Source organism: Danio rerio, chromosome 1 (genome assembly GCF_049306965.1).
Source record: "Danio rerio strain Tuebingen ecotype United States chromosome 1, GRCz12tu, whole genome shotgun sequence".
Lineage (NCBI taxonomy): Eukaryota > Metazoa > Chordata > Actinopteri > Cypriniformes > Danionidae > Danio > Danio rerio.
In genome coordinates, this window is record NC_133176.1 from 2,400,001 (window position 1) to 2,424,096 (window position 24,096).

Here is a 24,096-nt window from a genome sequence, read left to right on the forward strand (position 1 = left end):
TGAGAGTTAGCTGAGGTATTTTTAGAGTTAGCAGAGGGGTTTTTGGGAGTTAGCCGAAGAGTTTGAGAGTTAGCTGAGGACTTTTGAGTTGACTGAGGAGTTTTTATATTAGCTGATGAGTTTTAGGAGTTAGCTGCGGTATTTTTTGAGTCAGGAGGGCGGGTTTTGGGAGTTAGCCGAATGGTTTAGTATTAGCTAAGACATTTTGAGAGTTAGCTGAGGAGGTTAAATATTAGCTGAGGATTTTTAAAAGTTAGCTTAGGGGTTTTAAGAGTTAGCTAAGGGGTTTTGACATTAGCAGATGACTTTAAAGAGCTATTTGAAGAGTTTTGGGAAGTTTTAAAAGTAGCTGAGGAGTTTTTATATTAGCTGATTAGTTTTTAATACATTTATGAGCAATTTTAGTTGTAATGTTTGCTGGTGAGTTTTAACATTAGCTGAAATGTTTTGAAAGTTAGCGGAGAAGTGAAGAGAGTTAGCTGAAAAGTTTTGAGAGTTAGCTGTGACGTTTTAATATTAGCTCAGGAGTTTTTTGAGAGTTAGCTCAGGAGATTTTTTAGCAATTTTAGGAGATGTAATGTTAGCTGATGGGTTTTGATATTAGCTGAGGAGTTTATACATTAGCTGAGGACTTGTAACATTAGCCAATGAGTTTTAATATTAGCTAAGGAGCTTTTATTTTAGCTGATGAGTTATAATATTAGCTGATGAGTTTTGAGAGTAACCTCCTGTTGCTGTGTCCTCTGTAACGTCTGTAATGTCCAGTTCCCAGTGTCCTCTTCTCTGATTGTGTTATGACTGCCATCTGTTTGGAGGTGAATGTGTGTTCAGGAATGTGTGAGGGATTATCTTATAGACGCGCTAATACAACTCCGCCTGTCCCGGACAGCGAGTCTGTGTGGAAATGACATTGTGCAGAGACCAGGAGTGCAGCGGACACAGAGATCAGGTGTTTGAGAAAAGACTGACGTAGAAATGAGAAAGTGAGGAGTGAATGAAGGCTGAGAAATAAATGACCTCCTCAAGGACAGATCAGATTTACACTCTTTCTCTTGCTCGGGAGTTTTTCATGGGATTGACAAAACACAGAGTAGCAAGTGAAGGTCAGGGACTCGATGTACCAGGAACCATTCAGAGATGTTTTGTTTTTTATGTTGCTATTTAGTTGTTCCTTCTCTTTATTTTTTATGCTTTTGAGTTGCATTATGGTATCTTGATCTTTCTTCCAGCAACTTTCAACCTTGAAAAGTTTGCAAAAGTGACTTTTATAAAAGTTTTTAATAGCTTAAAGTGCTATATTGTCCTGGTTGGTGTTGTACATTTCACTACTGGTCCCTAACCATTTATACCCGTGGACTGGTCCATGCTTGATAATTTTACCATGGCCCAGGGATGGGGGACGGATGTTAGGTAGGTTCTATGTAGATTGCTGGGCGACCATCAACTGTCTTCTCAGAGGATGAGAAACAAAGCACTGCTTGTGCAAGTTGCTCCCAATATGCGCCTCCATTGAAAACAATGAACTTGCGCATGGAAAATAATGCGATATGTGAACGGCACCTAAAGCCCCCATCATTTGCAATCTCCAGCAAAACTGCCATTTTCTGTTATTTTACAGATTTATTTCTCCAGATATTACACTTTCTTATACACTATATGATTTCAAACTACTAAAAGGTCAATAAATGTCACTTTGTTAAACTGTAGAGTTGAATTTTCAACATTAAAAGTTGGCAGAACGTGACTTGCGTTGCTCCCAGCATTCTTGCTTGAGTCACCCCAATATGCGCTTCATTGAAAATAACGAACTTGCGCACGGAAAGTAACGTGATATGTGAACGGCCCCTAAAGCTGCCGTCATTTGCGTTCTCCAGTGGATCTTGTCTCACAGACATGCTGGATTCCTCTGATTTATTGACAATTAGGTTGCGGATTCATTCCTTGGCTGTTCGTAGGTTCTTTACTGGGCCATTTCCACTTGGCAAAGAAACTTTTCACAGACGTCCGTTTTTGCTAGCGTGTGGGTTAAATTTTGGCACTCAAGTGACTGAGATGAAAGCAAGAAAATACAGACATTTTTCACAATTAAAGATCAATCAGACTACAATAAATAAACAGAAATAATTAACGAGTTCTTGTGCGGACTGGTACCAAGTGATTCATGGAATGGTGCAAGTCTGGGAGTTGGGGACCGCTGCATTACACTACAAAAACTTATATTAAACTGCCATTTTCTGTTATTTTACAGACTTATTTCTCTAGATATTACACTTTCTTATACACTATATGATTTCAAACTACTAAAAGGTCAATAAATGTCACTTTGTTAAACTGTAGAGTTGAATTTTCAACATTAAAAGTTGGCAGAACGTGACTTGCGTTGCTCCCAGCATTCTTGCTTGAGTCACCCCAATATGCGCTTCATTGAAAATAACGAACTTGCGCACGGAAAGTAACGTGATATGTGAACGGCCCCTAAAGCTGCCGTCATTTGCGTTCTCCAGTGGATCTTGTCTCACAGACATGCTGGATTCCTCTGATTTATTGACAATTAGGTTGCGGATTCATTCCTTGGCTGTTGTTAGGTCCTTCACTGGGTCGTTTCCACTTGGCAAAGAAACTTTTCTAAGACGTCCGTTTTTACTAGCGTGTGGGTTAAATTTTGGCGCTCAAGTGACTGAGATGAAAGCAAGAAAATACAGACATTTTTCACAATTAAAGATCAATCAGACTACAATAAATAAACAGAAATAATTAACGAGTTCTTGTGCGGACTGGTACCAAGTGATTCATGGACCGGTGCAAGTCTGGGAGCTGGGGACCGCTGCATTACACTACAAAAACTTATATTAAACTGCCATTTTCTGTTATTTTACAGACTTATTTCTCTAGATATTATACTTTCTTATACACTATATGATTTCAAACTACTAAAAGGTCAATAAATGTCACTTTGTTAAACTGTAGAGTTGAATTTTCAACATTAAAAGTTGGCAGAACGTGACTTGCGTTGCTCCCAGCATTCTTGCTTGAGTCACCCCAATATGCGCTTCATTGAAAATAACGAACTTGCGCACGGAAAATAACACTATATGTGAACGGCCCCTAAAGCTGCCGTCATTTGCGTTCTCCAGTGGATCTTGTCTCACAGATACACTGGATTCCTCTGATTTATTGACAACTGGGTTGCGGATTCATTCCTTGGCTGTTCGTAGGTCCCTCACTGGGCCGTTTCCACTTGGCAAAGAAACTTTTCAAAGACGTCCGTTTTTACTAGCATGTGGGTTAAATTTGGCCGCTTGAGTGATCAAGATGTAACTGAAAGTATACAGTCATTTTTCAAAATTAAAGATCAGTCAGACTATAATAAATAAAACAAATAATTAATGAGCTCTTGTGCAGACTGGTCCCAAGTGATTCATGGACCAGTACAAGTCTGAGGGTTGGGAACCACTGCATTACACTACAAAAAAACTTGTATCAAACTGCCATTTTCTGTTATTTTACAGACTTATTTCTCTAGATATAATACTTTCTTATACATTATATGATCTCAAACTACTAAAATGTCAATAAAAGTCACTTTGTTCAACTGCAGAGTTGAATTATCAACATCAGAAGGGGACAGAACAGAGATCAACACCCCATAATGCAATACACAACCAGAAATAAATACTTGTGAATCATTAAATTCGCAAATTGCTAATTAACAGATATGCAGTGTACCCTTATGTGCTGCCAACCCTTTACGCAACTCCTTATCCCTTCCTATTTTGACTGTAATTTAATGTTCACTTTTTGTAAAGCTGTTTTGAAGCAGTAATTGTTATGAAAAGCGCTATACAAGTAAACTAACACAGAATTGCATTAAATTGAACGTTTACTTTTATCTTCAAGTAGCAGAAATGGATTTAGTTTTGATTAAAAGTGCAGTGAAGTGCTTCGAATTGTGCGTTTTTGTTTGATGTTTGAAGTAATCTCAACTGAAACGCCATGAGAGGGCGGGACATAGTGTAGGTCCTCCCCTTTTTTAAAAACAGCCAATAGCGTTTTGTTTTATCACAGCTCTGCCAGTGAGAGTGTTTGGTCTCAAGCCCATCAATTGAACAGCCAATGACAAGAAGGGAGGCGGGGCATGTCAGATACTAGAGAGCATTTGATTGGTCAGAAGATCTGATGAGTACCTGCAGTATGAGGAGACGTGAATAAAACAGTTGATTCATGTAGACGGAAGAGACAAACTGCAAGCTTTACATGTTTATGTCAGGTCTTCTAAATGTGAATTTCGCCACTGTTTTGGAGCACACTAGATTATAAATATACTTAAAACTAACAATACTGATACTAACATCTAAAAAAATTTAATTTGACCTTTAACTTTAATAACAGAACAGCCCAGCAGTAAAGTCTGACCACCTCACAAGACTCAAAAGATGTATTTATTCACTAGACAGCCATTCCAGTCTTGCAAACTGCTCATTTTCCCACAAAAATAACCCATGCACAAACAAAGCCAAAGCCCAAACATGGCAGATTTATAAGTGGAGCAAAAGTAGCTCAATATTTCATGCACGGTGGCTCAGTGGTTAGCACTGTGTCCTCACAGGAAGAAGGTCGATGGTTTGACTCCCAGCTGGGACAGTAGGGACACCATTTCTGTGTGGAGTTTGCATGTTCTGCCCCTGTTGGCGTGGGTTTCCTCTGGGTGCCCTTCCAGCTGCAACCCAATAAACACCCATACACACTCATTCACACACATACACTTCGGTCAATTTAGTTCATCAATTCCCCTATAGCGCATGTGTTTAGACTGTGAGGGAAACCGGAGCACCCGGAGGAAACCCATGCCAAACATAGGGAGAACATGCAAACTCCACACAGAAATGACAACTGACCCAACCGAGGCTCAAACCATCGGCCTATTTGCTGTGAGGCGACAGCGTTGCCCATTGCGCCACCATGCTGCCCTGTGACACTATACTATACATTAACTATACTATACAATAAGATTTGAGAAGTGATTTTCCACCATCATCATCCTGGGCTTGTGGAGTCTGTGAAAACAAATGTAGTTATTTATTTAACCCAATGGTTGAGTTAAACTTATTTGGTGCATTGTTTTTTTGCGTTATGAAGTTTATTTAAGCTATAACACATTAATATTCTTTTTTTTATTAAATTACCTCTCTGTGTCATGTTTTTTTATCCATTTCACCATCCAGGACCATCTTTTAGAAGCGTTTGGATGTGGTTAAAATGTATTGTACAGTGTGGACACTGAGTGAAGTCTGCTGCTGCTGCTCAGCCTCTACAACACACAGAGCTCCATATTCTGCTCCATCAACACAGGACTTTCTGCTTGCACACTCTGTTAAAATAGTTGGGTTACAAAAACCACAACAAATAACCCAATATAGGTTATTATAGCACCTTCCCAATTATGGGTTGTTTTAACCTAATTTATTGGGGTATATAATTTAACCCAATGTGTTGGGTTATTTTGATTAAATGTTATTTTTTTCCAATTCTGGTATTACTCTTGCTACTGGTACTGCTATTAATTTTATAATTATGGCTGGGTAAATAAATAGATTAAAAATAAATAAAATAAATTTCAATACAAAAAAATTGAAAATGCTTTATTTCCATTTAATTTTAGTTCCAGAAACTTTTGTTAAAAGAAAACAAGAATCACAAACAATAAAAAAACAGAGCAAAGTGCAGACAGATATAAACTGTGCAAGCAGAAAATCATGTGCAGAATATGGAGCTCTGTGCGCTGTTGAGGCTGTCCAGCAGCTGCAGCAGGCTTCACTCAATGTAAAATACATTTTAACCACATCTAAACGCTTCGAAAAGATGGTCTTGGATGGTTAAACAGATATGAAAACCACGACATGGAGGTAATATGTTAAAAAATAACAACAAAATTATTACGTTATAGCTTAAATAAACTTCATAACGCAAAAAACAACATTACTCACACACATTAATGCAGCTGTTCTGTGTCAGTTAAATCAGTTGACTGTTGAAATTCACATTTTTAACCCAACTGGTAGAGCTATTAAATAAATAACCAAATAAATAACCCAACAAAGCACCAAATATTTAACCCAACAGGTTGAGTTATTAATAAATAACCAAATAAAGGTTAAAAATAACCCAACAACGCACCAAATATTTAACTCAGCTGGTTGAGTTATTAATAAATAAACTAATAAAGGGTAAAAACAACCCAACAATTAACAAATATGATTAACTCAACCATTGGGTTAAATAAATAACTCAACATTTTTTAGAGTTTCTTTATTGCTAGTTATTCTTAATTTATTTTAACAAGAGTTTCTAAAATGTAATGGAAATAGCATTTTCAATATTTGTTGAAAACTGTATGTTATTTATTTACACAGCCATAATTATAAAATGAATAGCAGTACCAGTAGCAATAGTAATACCAGAATGGAAAAAAATAACATTTAATCAAAATAACCCAATGCATTGGATTAAATCTATATAGCCCAATGTATTGGGTTGAAATAACTCATAGTTGGGAAGGTTCTATAATAACCTATAGTTGGGTTGTATGTTGGAGTATTTTACCCAACTATTTTAACAGAGTATATACTTTCCCTGTCTGTTTTGACTTTATACAGTCAGATTTCTTTCTTCTTTTGTAATTCTGCTTTAATGCTGTTTATAGGTAAGCAAAGACGTCTCGAGGGCAAAACTGTTCAAGAGCAATGATGCAATAATGAGGGTTACACACGGGTCACAGACCAAATGAGCACTTCAAGCATTAAAACAATAAGCATTGTGTATTAATTTATTACAATAGAATGTGTCCTGTTTAATTAAAATGTTATGAGCAAGATAGATAGATAGATAGATAGATAGATAGATAGATAGATAGATAGATAGATAGATAGATAGATAGATAGATAGATAGATAGATAGATCGATGAATGGCTGGATAGATAGATAGATAGATAGATAGATAGATAGATAGATAGATAGATAGATAGATAGATAGATCGATAGATCGATAGATCGATAGATAGATAGATAGATAGATAGATAGATAGATGAATGGCTGGATGGATAGATAGATAGATAGATAGATAGATAGATAGATAGATAGATAGATAGATAGATAGATAGATAGATAGATAGATAGATAGATAGATAGATAGATAGATAGATAGATAGATAGATAGATAGATAGATAGATAGATAGATGAATGGCTGGATGGATAGATAGATAGATAGATAGATAGATAGATAGATAGATAGATAGATAGATAGATAGATAGATAGATAGATAGATAGATAGATAGATAGATAGATAGATAGATAGATCGATGAATGGCTGAATAGATAGATAGATAGATAGATAGATAGATAGATAGATAGATAGATAGATAGATAGATAGATAGATAGATAGATAGATAGATAGATAGATAGATAGATAGATAGATAGATAGATAGATAGATAGATGAATGGCTGGATAGATAGATAGATAGATAGATAGATAGATAGATAGATAGATAGATAGATAGATAGATAGATAGATAGATAGATAGATAGATAGATAGATAGATAGATAGATAGATAGATAGATAGATAGATAGATGAATGGCTGGATGGATAGATAGATAGATAGATAGATAGATAGATAGATAGATAGATAGATAGATAGATAGATAGATAGATAGATAGATAGATAGATAGATAGATAGATAGATAGAAAACTGAGGAAACCCACCACAACATTGGGAGCGCATGCAAACTCCACACAGAAATGCCAACTAATCCTGCCAGGACTCGAACCAGCGATCTTCTTAATGTGAGGCGACAGTTCTAACCACTGAGCCACCGTGCCGCTCTAGTTGCATTATAAAAGAGTAAAAGTTTATCATCAGCATGCATTTTTAGAGAGTTCAACCAAATATTAAACTCTGTTTCCCTTGTTTCAAACATTTATGAGTGTATTTTTATGTTGAACACAAAAATGTAGATATTTTAATAACTCATAAACGTTCCAAGCAAGTGAAGGCAGAGTAAATAGTGGGTAACAGTGGGCATCTTTGCTATATTGTATATATCTGTGTAAGATATCTTATTTATTATTAATATAAGTGATTAATAATCACCCCATAATCCATCTAAAATGAAGCATTCTTTCCAGACAAAGCTGTATTTACATCGCAATAAATAGTGCAGAAATACAAAATATCGCAATGTCAGATTTTCCCAATATCGTGCAGCTTTCATTTTAAGTGTTGGAGTTGTGTGTGTGATCATTCATGGCTCATATAAATGCTGTTTGTCATGCCGTAAACTCTGGTGTTAATCACTAACAAGCCTAAAGCAATTCCTCCTCATTTTTAACTCCTAAATGTTGAGGCTATAAATGTTTCACAATGGTCTCGCTAGAGCGCTTTTCCATGACCAGGAGTTGCATGCTGGCTTTGTTGTGTCAATTGTACCTGCTACGCTTTGTATTTCCACTGTCCACCGTCAAGCTTAGACATCTGTGTTACTGTTTCATCCGTTTCAGCTTTTCTCTGCTGTTTATAGGTAAGCAAGGACAGCCTTGAGGGCAAAACTGTTTAAGAGCAAAGGATCATGATGTTGCAGGAAAATTACCTGGAGTGCGAATATTTAAGATTCTTAACGACTGAAAGAATTAATATTATATAATATTAATAATTAGATATTTAATACAACTAATTATATTTAATTGTTAATATATGATATAATATTAATAACAAATAAAAATGTTAAAATATAGAAAAAAATATATAATATTTTTATATTATTATTATTGTTGTTGTTAGTTTCTATAAGCTCATTTTCTTCTTGGATGACTGTTGGATTTGGGTTTGACATCTTAGTTTGACTTTTTGGGATTCAGATTTTAGAAAAATATTTTATTATTATTATTATTATTATTATATTTGTTTATAATATTTCTATTCTATTCTTGGCCACCTGGTTGATTTGTGTTTAATGACATCTTAGTTTACCTTTTTTTTTAGATTCAGAGTTTTAAAAAAGGTTTATTATTATTATTATTATTATTATTGCTAATATTATTATTAATTTTTAACCCTCCTATTATCACTGGGGTCTATTTGACCCCATTCAGTGTTAAACGTGTGTACATATATAGTTGACTGTATTTTTAATTTCAGATTGAATGACTTTTCTTTATTTAATGGGAAGAACCTGGCAAACATAAAACTAACATGATATTATTTTTTCAATGCCCTGCACACATTTTGTCACATCAGTGTTCTTCGGGGTCAATTTGACCCCAGGGTCTTTTAGCTGTATAAAACATAAGAAATAAAAAAAAGTACACCTATTTGTTTTGGGTGATATTGAGATCACTATAAAACGCTATGATTTTATAATATGCACATTTCACCCTGATGATCCCTCGGCTCCAGCTAGCATCTCAGCCTGCCTGTCAGACATCTCACACTGGATGAGAGATCATCATCTTCAGCTTAACCTCGCGAAAACGGAAATGCTTGAAGTTTCTGCCAACCCGACTCTACATCATAACTTTTCAATCCAAATGATTGGGGAAACCATTACTGCATCCAAAACTGTGAAAAGCCTTGAAGTAACGATTGATGACCAACTAAACTTCTCTGACCACATCTCTAGAACTGCTCGATCTTGCAGATTCGCACTCTATAACATCAGAAAGGTCCAACCCTTCCTATGTGAACATGCAGCTCAACTCCTTGTTCAAGCTCTTGTTCTCTCCAAACTGGATTATTGCAACTCTTTACTAGCCGGGCTTCCAGCTAACTATATCAAACCTCTTCAGCTGCTCCAGAACCCAGCAGCACAAGTGGTCTTTAAGGAACCTATAAGAGCAGATGTCACTCCGCTGCTCATCCGTTTGCACTGGCTGCCAGTTGCTGCTCGCATCAAATTCAAAGCTCTGATGTTTGCTTACAAAGCGATCTCAGGCTTTGCTCCTTCTTATCTGCTCTCACTTATGCAGATGTATGTGTCCTCCAGAAACTTGCGTTCTGTGAATGAACGTCGCCTCGTGGTTCCATCCCAAAGAGGGAAGAAATCACTTTCCCGAACTCTCGCATTCAATCTGCCCAGTTGGTGGAATGAACTCCCTAACTGCATCAGAACAGCAGAGTCACTCGCTGTCTTCAAGAAACGACTAAAAACTCAACTATTTAGTCTCCACTTTCCTTCCTAATCTGCAATTGCCTCTCTGGCTATACCATTAACTGTACTCTCTCTCTCAAAAAAATAAATAAAAAAATAACTAATGTTTTGCTTCTTACACTTTACACACCTGAAACGTGCCTACAGCACTCATTCATTGTTGCTCTTATAGTTGTGTAAATTGCTTCCTTGTCCTCATTTGTAAGTCGCTTTGGATAAAAGGTTCAGATATGTTAAGTATAATAAAAAAATGTAAACAATTAAAAACTAACAAAACCTTACCTGTGGTATTACGAGAACCACATTTCACATGACACTAGGGTAGGGTGAACCCTAATTCTGATAAGAAATTTGATAATTCTCATTTCCTGGCGGAGGGGGAAACAATTATTGCAAGAACTTTGATATTTTCTCATGATTTTATTATTAATTTTATTTATTTATTTATTGTAGGAGGGGGAAAACATAATTCACATAGGTGCAAAGCTATAAAAGCATGCACAAAAGCTTTCCAGACTATTTCTCTTTGTGCTCTTTTGGCTTCTCTCTTTAAGCTCTCTCAACTGAAAACGACCTCTAAGCAAAGGTTTTCTGTCAGTGAGATTTTGTCACATGTTTTTGACAGTGAAAGTGACAGAGTGGAATGTGTCTGAGATATTTTGAAGAATGTTGGAAACCCCTGACTAACCCTGGCTTGCAGAATAAACGTGCACATTTCTTAAAAAAACAAACAGTGTAAGAGTGTAATTGTGGGTTCAGTCTCTGTGCTTATTTCTCGAACCTCACAGTCACAAGACCTTTTTTTCAAAAAGAATATAATTATTGAGATTATGTTTGTTTCCAGCGCAAGACGAGATGTAATTAAGCCTGCTGCAGCATGTGTTTTACAAACCAGATAAAACACTATCTTCATCACTGCAGTGTAAACTGGGCTTTTTCAATCCTCTGCAGGCTTTTCTAGAGATAAGTTGCTCTCTCCACTTCAGTTTGCACACAATCCCTCACAATTAGTGTCTGTTTTTGCTATAGGCGACTGACTAATGAGAGGACGACGAGCAGTGGATGAATGTAGGTGTCTTCCTTTAAAGGATTAGCCCAATTCTGGAACTAAAATGTCCCGATAATTTACTCTCCCGCTTGTCATCCAGGAGGTTCATTTATTTCTTACTCCAGTCAAGAAGGAATGAGGGTTTTTTAGTGAGAGGTGCTGGATTTTGGGTCTGCTCAGTGGGTAGCGCTGTCGCCTCGCAGCAAGAAGGCCGTTGGTTTGAGTCCCAGCTGGGTCAATTGGAGTTTCTGTGTGGAACTTGCATGTTCTCCCTGTGTTGGCGTGGGTTTCCTCGGGGTGCTCTGGTTTTTAGAGACTAAGCAGCAGAAAAATTATTAAATTAATAATTAATGCTGGATTTTCTACATATAGTAGACTACAGTGGTTTATAAACCCAACGTCAATGATCACTGTCCAACTTCCAACTTAAAATCAACCAAATGTCATCGTCTAATGATGTTACAGCTTGACGTTGTGTGGACGTTACCACTATGACAGGGGTTTTCAAAGTGTGAGGCGCGCCTCCCCTGGGGGGCGCCAGAGCATGTCAGGGGAGGCGCGGGAAAAAATGTTATATAATAAAAATATAATTATTAAGTTTAATTATTATATGTATTTTTTATTATATTTAAACGTTTTAATTAAACAAAGCTAAAAAAAATAATACGTCAAAAATAAGAAAACCTTTTTTACCCAGAAGGCCATAGCTGTGAATTTGCTTATACAGGTATATGCCTGCTAACACAATGGATCGGTTTCTGAGACGCCCCGATTCAAAGCCTTCAAGTTCAGGGCTTAAACCCAAAAGACGACGATATGATGATCAGTATTTGAGTTTAGGATTTACGTGGACAGGACCAGCTGATGAACCACGACCTTTATGTGTGGTTTGTCAAGATATTTTGGCTAAAGACAGCATGAGACCCGCTAAACTTTAACGACTGTTTTGACTGGGATGGACAGTTCTTGGATCTGTTCTATTCATATTGAACCATCATCCTAGTTTTAAAAGCGTTATATTAAAATACTTGTTATTACTCTGTAAATAATTGCACTTTCATGCAAATGATGATAAAAGCGAGTTAAGAGTCTGACATCTGTCTGTGTCTTTATATATACTGTATATATATATATATATGTGTGTGTGTGTGTGCGTGAGTGCGTGCGTGTGTGTTTGGGAGGAGGGGGGCGCCAATAGATAAGTTGTGTCAAAAGGGAGGCCCACTGTCTTAGACTTTGAAAAACCCTGCACTGTGACATCTATCAGTTATTGGATTTTGGTTGCCATACCTGATAAATTAATGTCAGTATTTGACGTCAATGTGATGTTGGTTTAAAATATTGGCTCAATGTTGGATTTTGGTCTGTTTCTAACGCAACCTAAAATCAACCAAATATCAACGTCATTTGATGTCGTTATTGGACATCAAAATAATGTTCTACTTAGACGCTGGCTAGAAATTGAATTTTGGTCACCTGACATCACAACCTAAATCTGACCTAATATTAATGTCTTATGACGTTGTGTGCCTGCTGGGCAATAACTAATGCACTACAGAATGTCACGTTTACACACAAATTACACGTAAATGATTCAGATTTTTTACGGCGCAGTAGCCACTATAGTCTTGAGTACTTCTTTTTACTCATACTTTAAGTAATATTTACAACAGATAGTTTTACTCTCCTTACACAACATGTTTAGGCAAGTAATGGCACTTTTACTTGAGTATGATTTTGCAGTACTAATTATTAATTATTTTTGGGTTTTACAGTGCAGTTTCTATGGAAACCTTCAGGTTGACCGCAACTGAAGCACCACCACTCCACACGTGGAAGCAAGTGAGCAGTCTCTCATTAAAAATTAACAAAACTAACTATTTTTTTCAGTGGGTTAACTGGCATCGATTAATTATTCACTTTAAAAATAACAATCTGAGCTAGCAAAATAAACATTGCACAGTTTGATTTCAAGCAGACTTTAGGTACAATAGGGAAGTCTAAATACCACTGGTGTTTAATCTGGTTTGTAAAATACATATGCAGCACAAGGCTTAATGGTCTCAAACTCAATTCATAGAGGGCTGCAGCTCTGCATAGTTTAGCTCCAACTGACACACGTTTAATAGTCTCTCGTACAGTTGCTACCCATTTCAAACACACCTGCCTGTAATTATCACGTGGTGTTCAGGTCCTAATTAATTGGTTCAGGTGTGTTTGATATGGGTAGCAACTAAAATCTGCAGTAAGGTGGCTCTCCAGGAACAGGGTTGGCCACCCCTGCTCTAGTAGGCCTGAACACCTTGATTAGTTGGATCAGCTGTGTTTGATTTGGGTTGGAGAAAAACTGTGCAGAGCTGCGGCCCTCCAAGAATCCAGTTTGAGACCTATGACTTACAGCAGGGATGTCAAACGCAAGGCTTAATGGTCTCAAACTCAATTCCTGGAGGGCCGCAGCCCTGCACAGTTTAGTTCCAACCCTTATTAAACACGCCTGTTCAAACTAATTGAGTCCTTCAGGCTTGTTTGAAACCTACAGATGAGTGTGTTGAAGCAGGGTTGGAACTAAACTGTGCAGGGCTGCGGCCCTCCAGGAATTGAGTTTGACATCATTGAGTTAAAGGGATCCCACATAGCAAAATATCACTGGCCCAGTTCTGGCCCACACAACCAACTTTTGGTTGGCCCACATGTCGCTGTGAATTACAGTACATGATTGGACCAAGTCTGGCTTCCAGACAAGAGTCAAACATGGAGTATATCGGGGCCAAGTCTCAGCCAAGATAATAACCTATAACTGGGCCAGATATGTTGGTGTGTCATGACTGCAATGAAATTAATAAACCAATGAAGCATTGCGGTTTAGATGCACTATAGGCGAGCTTTTTTTTTGTTTGAAGCGATATTATTAGTATATATTTTTTTCTTTATTCATTCATTCATTTTCTTGTCGCCTTAGTCCCTTTATTAATCCAGGGTCGCCACAGCGGAATGAACCGCCAACTTATCCAGCACATTTTTATGCAGCGGATGCCCTTCCAGCCGCAACCCATCTCTGGGAAACATCCAAACATTCATTCATAAACACACTCATACACTACGGACAATTTAGCCTACCTAATTCACCTGTACCAAATCTTTGGACTGTGGGGGAAACCGGAGCACCCGGAGGAAACCCATGCAGAAACACGAGCTGAGCCGAGGTTCGAACCAGCGACCCAGCGACCTTCTTGCTGTCGCCATTTATTTAAGACAGGCCAAACTTATGTGGCCCACATATCCATTGTTGGCATCTGGGTAAAATACTACATTTGATATTTGGCACAAATATTGTGTGCTGCATAAAAGACGGTGCCACACCTGGGCCATGTTTTGCTCACATGCTGTATACCAGTGCCGGATGAATGCCAAATTTGGGCCAGAATTCTTTGCTTCTTGGGATAGTTCACCTAAAAAAAATCCTCCTTTACTTGTTCCAAGTTTCTTTCTACTGTTGAACACAAAGGAGATATTTTGAAAAATGCTGGAAAACTGTAACCATTGACTTCCATAGTATTTTTTCCTTAAATATTTTCAGCTTTCCTCGTCATATCTTCTTTTGTGTTTAACAGAATAAAGAAACAGGAATAACTTCACTTGAGGAAGAGTAAATGGTGAGTAAATGTTAATTTTTGGGTGAACTATACCTGTAATTACATCTTGCATTTAACTGGGAACAAAATATACGAAACATTTACATTCTGGATGGGAACAAATAAAAGTCTGTTGAGGGTCGCAGACGGATGTGATGTGATGTCTGGAAACCTGAACCCTCGAGACACCAATCTCTGTTATAGGTTCAACTTCTCTCTCTCTCTCTCTCTCTCTCTCTCTCTCTCTCTGTGTGTGTCTCCATCTCTCTGGTTCTGTCAGGGAACAATGGTTTCCCCACATGCGACGGACGAGCCTCAAACAAACACAGCAGGCTTTATGTGAGCTGGATCTGCTCCACTGGCTGATTCTGAGCGACCCGTAACTCGAGCGTTCCCTCAGGAAACACTCAGGGTGATTACAGGTGCTTCACAAAGGGGTTTTAAAGCTGCAGATCTCCTCAACATCGCAATCCGTACACAGTGTGGAAATGACATCAAAAATACTAATAATTTATAATAAGGGTCGCACTTTATTTTGATGGTCCGTTTGCTGAATTTAATTTACATTGCATCAACATGCCAACTAATTCTCATTAGATTATAAGTAGACTGTTAGGGTTGGGGTTGGTGTTAGTGTAAGTTGGCATGTACTTGCCAAGTGTCTTATAGTCAGTTAAATGTCTGTTGAAGGAGCAGAATCAGCAGATATTAAGCAGACAGTCTACAAACACTCAAATGGACCATCAAAATAAAGTGTTAAGATAATAACTTATAATAAATACTACAGAGTTTTAAACCAATGCTGAGTCCAAAAATGGCACACTATACACTAAGCACATATTTACATTTACATTTAGTCATTTAGCAGACGCTTTTATCCAAAGCGACTTACAAATGAGGACAAGGAAGCAATTTACACAACTTTAGGAGCAACAATGAATGAGTGCTGTAGGCGAGTTTCAGGTGTGTAAAGTGTAAGAAGCTAAATATTAGTATTTTTTTCCTGTAATACACTTAGTGGTGGAGCCAGAGAGGCAATTGCAGATTAGGAAGGAAAGTGGAGACTCAATAATTGAGTGTTTAGTCGTTTCTTGAAGACAGCGAGTGACTCTGCCGTTCTGATGCAGTTAGGGAGTTCATTCCACCAACTGGGCAGATTGAATGCGAGAGTTCGGGAAAGTGATTTCTTCCCTCTTTGGGATGGAACCACGAGGCGACGTTCATTCACAGAACGCAAGTTTCTGGAGGGCACATACATCTGCAGAAGTGAGAGCAGATAAGAAGGAGCAAAGCCAGTTGTCGCTTTGTAAGCAAACATCAGAGCTTTGAATTTGATGCGAGCAGCAACTGGCAGCCAGTGCAAACGGATGAGCAGCGGAGTGACATGTGCTCTTATAGGTTCATTGAAGACCACTCGTGCTGCTGCGTTCTGAAGCAGTTGAAGAGGTTTGATAGAGTTAGCTGGAAGCCCGGCTAGTAGAGAGTTGCAATAGTCCAGTCTGATGAGAACAAGAGCTTGAACACGGAGTTGAGCTGCATGTTCAGATAGGAAGGGTCGGACCTTTCTAATGTTATAGAGTGCGAATCTGCAAGATCAAGCAGTTCTAGAGATGTGGTCAGAGAAGTTTAGTTGGTCATCAATCATTACTTCAAGGCTAACTCACACACACAGCAGCATGGGATATCAGTTTAGGTTGTTTTTTTTTACCAACCGGAAATTTTAAAAATCGGCAAAAAACAAAAACAGTTTTTGTGGAATCTTGCAATCATCTAGGACGTTTTGCATCATATTCAATTTTATACGTCATATTCTCCAGACAAAGTTCTCCTAACAGTTCCTAAATAGTGTTTTCATGTCACATCATGAGTCGGCCATATTGGAGGCACAGAATGTAAACAATGCCACTGAACTAAACCAAACTCACATATTTTGCTGATTTTTGCTGCTGAAAATGATCAGTTATCATCATGGTTTGGGCTGTACTAATTGGTCAACCCTTCTTGATCCTTCCTTCCAGTTATTAAGTGTGTTCTCTCACAAAAAAACGTATTGTATTCCCACAAGAGTCTTTAAAATTTAGTGTAAAACTACTGGGTTTCTTTGAGGACCTGTACATCCTCTCAGTCTTTTCCTTCACTTTGGTCAATTGGTGAAGTTTGTTCCTCCACTGCCGCCACTAGCTTGCTTGGTTTGGGACTTGTGGAGCTGCGCATTGATGGATTTGCCCTTCAGTGTTCAGCAGTGAATACTAAACCACACTGAACTGAGCTAAACTCTGAAAACGGGACTGACGCAGTTTTAATTTACTAGAACTTCTGTGTTCAGCTGCTCTGACACATTCTAAAAGTGCAATAGAAATGCAATAGAAATGAAGATGGATTGAGTCTCAGAAACACTGGGCCACATTTACCACACAAGTGAGCATAAGAGTAAAGCAGTGAGTGATTTACTGACAGTGCACACACTGAAGATCAGCGGCTGATTTCCATAATGACCAACATAATCTACTGAGAGCAGGACAAATTAGGTCATAAACAAGCAGAGCCGATGATAACCAGCTGCAGATAATCTACCAACAACACTGGCGCAAAAACCACTGCAACTACCAGAATATTGACTCCTCATCGAGTCATGGTGTGTGATTTATTTCAACATTGTCTTTTTCTCTTGTGCATTTTACATCCGAAAGGGAAACTCTTACAAACATTGTGTCCTCGCCTTTTCATCTCCATGCATATCTGTCATAAACTTATTCGAAAAATTCTGATATTTTTCATGCCAAAAGAGGGTTTGCACCAGCGAAACGATTAGTAAATCTTCTCCTTTGTGTTCTCTTGCAAACTTATGACAATCAAAATTATTGTGGAATTGCATTCATACATTCGTGATTGCATTTTCTCGCAAAAACAATTGTGTTTTCCGAACAGCGAATGTTGTTTTTCTCTAAAAAAAAAAGATTGTTTTTTATTCTCCCTTATTTACTTTGGTTGCATCGCACTAGAGTTCGTTTTCCCTGGATGGATAATACCTGGATGGGAGACCACATGGGAGAGCTGGGTTGCTGCCAAAAGTGGTAATAGTGAGGTAATATCTGAGTAATATCGCTAAATTACGCAATATGCTATCCATCTCAGATGCAGAAAAGCTAGTCCATGCTTTTATGACTTCGAGACTGGATTACTGTAATGCTCTATTAACAAACTTCAGTTAGTACAAAATGCAGCAGCCAGAGTTCTGACCAGGTCTAGAAAATATGATCATATAACCCCAATTTTATCCTCCTTACACTGGCTGCCTGTTAAGTTTCGTATTGAATTTAAAATATTACTTCTCACCTATAAAGCTCTAAATAATCTAGCTCCGGTTTATCTAACCAACCTTCTGTCTCGCTACAAACCAACTCGCTCTTTAAGATCTCAAAATTCAGGGCTTCTGGTAGTACCTAGAATAGCAAAATCAAGTAAAGGAGGTCGAGCCTTCTCTTTCATGGCTCCTACACTCTGGAATAGCCTTCCTGATAACGTCCGAGGCTCAGACACACTCTCCCAGTTCAAAACTAGATTAAAGACCTATCTGTTTAGTAAAGCATACACTCAATGCATCACCTAGCGGGTTCCACACTGGCTTCTGCATCTTGCTTATATACACTATGAACAGCAGCTACGCTAATTATTTTCTTTATTCTCTATTTTCACCTGGGGATACTCATCCCGAGGTCCTCAGATTATGCGGAGTCACTGATTGGATCCAAGACCAGCGACGTGATGATCCCAAGGATTCCATATCCGGGACCAGGCCATATCCTGAGCTGCTGCTGCGCTGATGGTCGTGGGGAGTGGAGAACATGAGTCTGATTCCAGCGACGCTCCAGGGACAGACGAGTCTTCGCTGAGGCCATCTTCCAGCATAAACCACGGCGAATGAAGTTCTGCACAAGACTTTTGGTCAGTGGAGAAATTAAAATGGTCGTGCCCAACTGAGTCTGGTTCTCTCAAGGTTTTTTTTCTTCACTCCCATCAGGTGAAGTTTTTTTTCCCTCTCCGCTGTCGCCACTGCCTCGCATGGTTCAGGATTGGTAGAGCTGCGCATCGATGAATTGGCTCTTCAGTGTTTGAACTCTCAGTAATGATTAAATCAAACTGAACTAAGCTAAACTGAACTGAACTGAACTTAAACACTAAAACCTGAACCACACTGTTCCAGTTACTATGACCATTTATGTGAAGCTGCTTTGACACAATCTACATTGTAAAAGCGCTATACAAATAAAGCTGAATTGAATTGAATTGAGGCCAGCAGGGGGCGCTCAACCTGCAGTCTGTGCCCCAGTGTAGTGAGAGGGACTCAATACTGCTCAGTGAGCGCCGTCTTTTGGATGATACGTTAAACTGAGGTTCTGACTCTCTGTGGTCGTTAAACTTCCCAGGATGTCCTTCGAAAAAGAGTAGGGGTTTAACCCTGGTGGATGCTGCACACTGATGATGGATGAGGAGATTAGCCAGCCCAGTCACCAGATATGAACATTATTGAGCATGTCTGGGGTAAGATGAAGAAGGAGGCATTGAAGATGAACACAAAGAATCTTGATGAGCTCTGGGAGTCCTGCAGGAACACTTTCTTCTTCATTCCAGATGACTTTATTAATCAGTGATTTGAGTCATGTCAGAGATGTATGGATGCAGTCCTCCAAGCTCATGATGGAGTCAGACACAATATTCATTCTGTCTCTACTGCAGCAGGACTTTATATTCTATACTGGACATTATTTCTGTTCAGTGATGAGACTTTAGTCTGAGCAGGGTCAGACCTTACTGTCCTCATCAAATCATTCAACATCAAGACATGATCATATTTTATTGTGCTCAAATAGGCGTCAAACCGGAGGCCTTTGCCTTTAATATAAGCCACTTCTGATACCAAATGATCAACTAGAAGTCAACTTATTATTTGTTGTTCCTAAAAGTTGGATATTCAACTTTTAGTGTAGGCAAAACAATCATGCAATCTATGCTGTTGCTTACATCACTAGTATGCCCGCTCACACAGGAAACTGATCAAATCTTGACACAAGTGTAAACCCCCTATTTTAAACAGACTTTTTCAATGGCACTGAATTGCGATGACATACTAAAAGTGACAAGCAGCTTCTAAAATCAGACTCTTGCAGCTTTGTGAGCAGAAGAGCCGTGCGAGACAGAAACACTGGCTTCTCTCACAGCTGTCATGTTTATTATTCTGTTGATCTCCAATGTCTGCGGTGACATTTCCCTCTGCGCTCATGAGAGAGAAAAGCAGCTCTTGCAGACACTCCACAGCCCTTAGTGCTCACTGTCGAGTGCACTCGCAACACTGACGTCCCAGACTCACACATATGACGCATTCAGAATACATTTTAAACATTTTAGGTAATTTTATGATGTACAGTTGTATAATTTGTCTGAAATTTCTTTTAAAAATGACAATTTTGCTCAAGCCCCTGTGTGTAGGTTCAGTTTTTTTTTCACATTTATAGTGAAGCATAAGTTGTTTGCATTGCCTGTAAAGTGAAAAAAACTGAACTTAAATATTAGAGCCTAAGAAAAAATATAATTTTAGATGAAAATTCAGATGGCGAATAAAGATTTTTGCATCTGAAATCTATAAGTATTAAACACGTCACAATTGTTCTCAGAAAGCACAATCTAAAGGTGCTCTTGACTTGAAATTTCCCCCGGATGTTGGTAACCATAGAAATTCACATATGCAAAGAAAACTAATCTAATTAGTTTAAAAATGAAGTGCTGTGTAATAAAATGAAATGATGCAGGGAAAAAGTATTGAACACATGAAGAAAGGGAGGTGTAGTTCGGCAGGGAAAGCCCAGACAGCAGCTGAAATCTCTCAGTAGAAGCTTCTGCCCTTCCTCAGTGTAAATGAATATCAGCTGCTTCAGTCCAACATCTACATTAGCAGGAGGATGAAGATGAAACCAGGGAGGACATTTCAGCAGGACAGTGATCCAAAACACAACTGAGGAAGCTCTTAAATGCTTTCAGAGAAAGAAAATCAAGCTGTAGATTGAATCACCTGACATGAATCCAATAGAAAATACAAAATAATGCAACTAATATGGGCTGGTTCACAGTTTACTTTGGCAGTAAATATCCTTTAGAAATTTGGAGAGTATGTTATAATATATCATATTATTATGTGGGCCAGAATTTTTTTTTTTTGCCACAATACATTAACAATACATGGCGTTCTCCTCAGTTCAGTGATCTCCAGTCCTGTTTTCCATTTGTGCTCTGTCTGTGGATCTCCTGCTGTGATCATGAGTATCTGATATAGTATATGAGCTCTGCACAATGAGCCATTTCAACACACCGCGCTTCCTCTGCAAATAATCCCTGTATCAGACACAACAATTACAGGATGAAGTACTGGAGCCGCTTCGCTAAATCACTGTTTTTACTTTGTTAAGTCTATATTATTAGCTGTTACCTTGAGTAATTTGATCTAAAAGACACACTGTAAAAAACAAATAATTTGCTTTATTTAAAAAAGTGTGTTAACCCATTGCTTTAAAGTGACTAGTTGACTATACCTAAGTGTGTTAACCCATTGCTTTTAAAGTAATTAGTTGACTATAACTAAGTGTGTTAACCCATTGCTTTTAAAGCGACTAGTTGACTACTTAAAAGTGTGTTAACCCATTGCTTTTAAAGCGACTAGTTGACTACTTAAAAGTGTGTTAACCCATTGCTTTTAAAGCGACTAGTTGACTACTTAAAAGTGTGTTAACCCATTGCTTTTAAAGCGACTAGTTGACTACTTAAAAGTGTGTTAACCCATTGCTTTTAAAGCGACTAGTTGACTACTTAAAAGTGTGTTAACCCATTGCTTTTAAAGCGACTAGTTGACTACTTAAAAGTGTGTTAACCCATTGCTTTTAAAGCGACTGGTTGACTACTTATAATTGTGTTAACCCATTGCTTTTAAACTAGTTAACTTTACTTAAGTGTGTTAACCCATTGCTTTTAAAGTGACTAGTTGACTACTTATAATTGTGTTAACCCATTGCTTTTAAACTAGTTAACTTTACTTAAAAGTGTGTTAACCCATTGCTTTTAAACTAGTTAACTTTACTTAAGTGTGTTAACCCATTGCTTTTAAAGTGACTAGTTGACTACTTATAATTGTGTTAACCCATTGCTTTTAAACTAGTTAACTTTACTTAAAAGTATGTTAACCCATTGCTTTTAAAGTGACTAGTTGACTATACTTATAATTGTGTTAACCCATTGCTTTTAAACTAGTTAACTTTGCTTAAAAGTGTGTTAACCCATTGCTTTTAAAGTGACTAGTTCACTACTTAAAAGTATGTTAACCCATTGCTTTTAAACTAGTTAACTTTACTTAAGTGTGTTAACCCATTGCTTTTAAAGTGACTAGTTGACTACTTATAATTGTGTTAACCCGTTGCTTTTAAACTAGTTAACTTTACTTAAAAGTGTGTTAACCCATTGCTTTTAAAGTGACTAGTTCACTACTTAAAAGTATGTTAACCCATTGCTTTTAAAGTGACTAGTTGACTACTTAAAAGTGTGTTAACCCATTGCTTTTAAAGCGACTAGTTGACTACTTATAATTGTGTTAACCCATTGCTTTTAAACTAGTTAACTTTGCTTAAAAGTGTGTTAACCCATTGCTTTTAAAGTGACTGGTTGACTACCTAAAAAGGGAGTAAGCCTGTTGCCTTAAAATTATTAAGTAAATTAATTGTGATAAAAATAAGTTAAGTCAAGTTGACCGTTCTAAGTTGTACTCACTTTTTAAAGTAAAGTCAATTTGTCGCCTTTAAGGCAACAGGTTTACTCACCTTTAAAAAAGTAAAGCAACTAATCGCTTTTTAAAGTGCAGGAAACCAAACAAGTTTGCAAAGTAACAGATTAGCTATTATTCACCTGAATTCTGAGTAACTCAAGGGCGGTCGCTGGGCTAAGTCACAGACCGCCTACTTTAGCATATAATGTTTCCTTGTAGAGACTCGCTGTGCTTCCATAAAGCAGGTTTTGAAGCTTTTAACCCCCTTTTAATGAGCCTGGGTTAATGAGTGCCAGAGCTTTATGAGGAAAGAAATATTAAAAAGTAACCACAAAAACCAGTGTTATTGATTCGAGTGCAAGTGTCAGAGAAGCAGAGCGTCACTGTTGACTTTCAACCCTGATTTCACCTTGAATATGTGCACAGATACACTTAAAAATAAATGCAATTTCTTACTTTTTGTCTTGCATCTAATTTAAACATCTAAATATTCTCAAATCATAAGCATTTTCAAGACAAGTAAAACATATTCTCTTGTTTTACAATTAACAAGTTAAATAAATTGCCAGACAGGTAAGCAAAATTACAGGAATCTAAAACTTTTTAGATATTTGGACTAGAAACAAGAGAAATTATTTGTATTTTTTGTAGTGTAACGCATGCTGAGTCCTCTCTGAGCAGCTGCTCCTGATTCTTCAGGAGTATTTACTAAACAAATGTTCGCAGACTCAAATGGAAATGTGCAAAAACACGCTCGCAGACATATAAGTGGCGTGCTATATGCAATACGCTCCAAACTTAATCCAATGTTGACAGAGATAAGACTGCAATACGTTTACACAACATCGACAAAAATGTATGCAAAACAGATTGAATTCACAGGATTTCTGAGATATGATTCTGGGCAAACACAGTTGTGTGTGTGTGTGTAGATAGCGATCTTTCAGATTTATTACTGGGTGCCAAAGGACACAATTTACACAGTCATTCATCATTGACTGAAGGAGGTAAGTGGCCAAAAGTCATAAAATTATCGACATAAATGTTCCATAACCCTAGAGAAACTAAAGATTGTAGACAAGTCAGTACATAAGGTAGTTTTTTTTTAATTTGCTAAATGGAAATGGTGAGTTTTATACGATAATAATAATACAAAAATTACTGTAGTATTTTATAGTAGATACTATAGTATTTTTCAATTATTCTATATAGTGAAGTACATGAATTAATCTTTTGTTGTGATTCTATAGATGCTACACAAGAATTATACTAATATAAACAGTTTACCAGAAATGGCAGTTTTCCCAGATTTCAACAACGTTACTGTAAGTTTCACAGTAGATTACATTATTATCCCTGATTTAACTGTGAAATTCAGAGTAATGTTTTTAATTCAGAATTTTATGG

The 24,096-nt window shown here is 37.6% G+C and overlaps 1 long non-coding RNA gene across 5 annotated transcripts in view; it reads left to right on the plus strand.

Moving 5' to 3' along the window:
- LOC137495381 (uncharacterized) overlaps positions 1-24,014 on the plus strand; it is a 25,480-nt gene extending 1,466 nt beyond the window's left edge. The window contains exons 2-6 of one of the 5 annotated variants that reach the window (XR_012405320.1): positions 13,029-13,095; positions 14,865-14,906; positions 15,166-15,307; positions 17,888-18,830; positions 18,907-20,358. This is a non-coding gene — a long non-coding RNA (uncharacterized lncRNA). Of the gene's footprint in view, positions 1-8,421; positions 8,580-13,028; positions 13,096-14,864; positions 14,907-15,165; positions 15,308-17,887; positions 18,831-18,906; positions 22,589-22,734; positions 23,149-23,621; positions 23,697-23,939 lie in introns of those variants that run through there. The other 4 variants (XR_012405330.1, XR_012405334.1, XR_012405326.1 and 1 more) reach the window with 4 other exon arrangements.
- The last annotated feature ends 82 nt before the right edge of the window (positions 24,015-24,096 follow it).